General features: G+C 36.1%; 1 long non-coding RNA gene across 1 annotated transcript; it reads right to left on the minus strand.

Annotated features, from left to right (window-relative positions):
- Positions 1 to 1153: 1153 nt before the first annotated feature.
- Positions 1154 to 2045, minus strand: LOC113285957. Its single transcript, XR_003329028.1, has 2 exons — positions 1728 to 2045; positions 1154 to 1575 (listed from the first exon to the last, which is right to left on the minus strand). It is a non-coding gene; the product is annotated as an uncharacterized LOC113285957 (long non-coding RNA).
- Between the last annotated feature and the right edge of the window lie 301 nt (positions 2046 to 2346).

Consider the following 2346-nt stretch of genomic DNA (forward strand, 5'->3'; position numbering starts at 1 on the left):
TAAGATGCCAAACTTGCCAAAACTCCACCAAAATCATGCCAAATTCGTGTGAAATAAACACACAGCCAATGGGCTGCATCAAGTATTGAGCAAGCCCCGAATAAAGCCCGACCCACTTAATTTTTGGCTTGTCAGTTCCAAGGAACTAACAGCCTATTTGGCCTTCTCTTCTTACGGATGGGATTTTCCGGCCGTGTATTCTCCTGGATGTTTAACTTAAAATTCTTCTTTTCGATAACGTCTGGGTTTTCCCATACGCAAACTCTAACTTTTCTCACAATCTTGTTTTCAATCAGGACTAGAAATTCCCATACGAAACTTGTCCAGGATGTTTTCCAACTTTTATAAACAGTAATCACGGCTAGGACTTCTAGCCGTATACTCTCCTGGATATTTTCACTATTTTTCTTGCTTTCTCTTCTCCCTATCGACCACAGCTTCCTAGTTCATCTTATCTTTTCTTCCATCGAGCAGCAAACTCGAGCACCATCAACTTCCGATAACTACAGCACAACATCACCTAGTCCGATCAAGGCAACAACAGACAATATCCAAACTTCATCGGCAGCAACTCCATCTATCGATCCTTGCCATCATCATACTGCCATGAACCATTATAACTTCTATTACCGAGCAGCAACAACTCATTGTCTAGCCCCATAACTGATCACTGATAACCATTGCAGTAACACAATTTTGTCCCTTCTCCATCAGTCTCTTTTCTATGTTATTTACTCGAGTAACCAACCACCATTCTTCACTAATCATCACCACCACTAGTAGAAAAACTGACATTGATGACACTTCAAAGCTGTCATGGTATCAATTTTATGACGGTTCAGGTGAAATATGTAAGTGTCACCAAAGCCAGTGTCACCGTAGGGGTCACTTTATAATGACAGTTCTGAAGTGTTAGACAACTTGCAAGATATTTATGGAAGTGTTACATAATGTTAAAAAACATCATCATAAGAAATATTTCCGACGGTTTTCTTGTACAACCATCGGTTTATATACCCTTCACTGATGCTTTTGTTAATTAACTGTCACGTTAAGACAGATATGACAGTTCGGTGGAAAACTATCATATAGCTAACTGCCAAAATTACTGGGTTCAATTAGTGTTTGACATTCAATATTTTTGGGAACCTAATTACAACAGAATTAAATTGATTTAAAATGAAATTAGTGCAAATACATCAAAAACATAAAAAATACAAAATTAAACGAGTACCAAAAGATTCCTTCAAAAAGAGAAAAGTACAGAAAAGATGTATGCTGCGCATAACCTATTCTACTACTAATATTGCCACTACTTAATATACAGAGATTTTGAGATTTAAGATTGATTCTAGATTATTTGCAATTGATCTCCATTTGTCTTTTCTCCCCTTTTCAAATGTCCTGAGGTCATCCAGAATTGGAATTGTATAATGCATTTGTTGTTGATGCCTGCAATGAAAGTAGACATTAATCAATCAATTTCGCTGCTCTCGCATATCACAAGCAAACTTGGGACTAGAGGAAGAGCTTGAAGCTGATTCAATAAAACTGGAGAATAATATTCACCGCCTTCTGCAAAATAAATTGGTATACACTTTAGTTTAACCAAAGCAATACCTCAATCAGAACCAACTAGAATCTGCAAAGATCAACACCTGCAATACTAAAAGCCCTTGGAATCTGAAAAAACAGAAAAATGAAAAGAAACAAATGAGGATACATACTAACTGTAATTGGACGGTTCTTCGCTCTGGCCGCAACTTCTTCTTCATCTCTTCTCTTAAGAAAAAAAACAAATTCTTTCTGCAAAATCATCATGGAAGCCCAACCTAGAAAATTCAGCCCTTTGTTTTGATCAACACACACAAAAAAAATTAATCAAATCATGAAAACCTAAATCATATTAAAATCAAACATTTAAAACTATGATGAAGAACAAGATTTTCTAAAACCGATGCTTTTGGTTTTGGGATAACAGAAAAGGAGAGGATGAAGGAGATATAAGAGGAGAGACCAGAACAGACCAGACCGGCGGAGAGTTAGAAAATTGACCTAGGGTTTTTACTTTTTATTGGTGGGCTATATATATATAAACGGATCATTTGGCAATCGTACGGAGGATTTCAATACGTGATTTCCGCACATGATTTTCCCTTTTCTACATATTTTTCCTCACAATTTCTATTCAAAAAAAATAATTGTATTAAATTTTTTTAACGGATTGATATTTTCCCAGTTTATGTGTAATCTTGAATTCCTTAAGTCAACGGGGGACTAAATCAACGGAGGTTGTATAGGATAGGACACTAAAAAAAAATGTATCCCATTCATTTGGTATGGCAA

Source organism: Papaver somniferum, chromosome 6 (assembly GCF_003573695.1).
Source record: "Papaver somniferum cultivar HN1 chromosome 6, ASM357369v1, whole genome shotgun sequence".
Classification (NCBI taxonomy): Eukaryota; Viridiplantae; Streptophyta; class Magnoliopsida; order Ranunculales; family Papaveraceae; genus Papaver; species Papaver somniferum.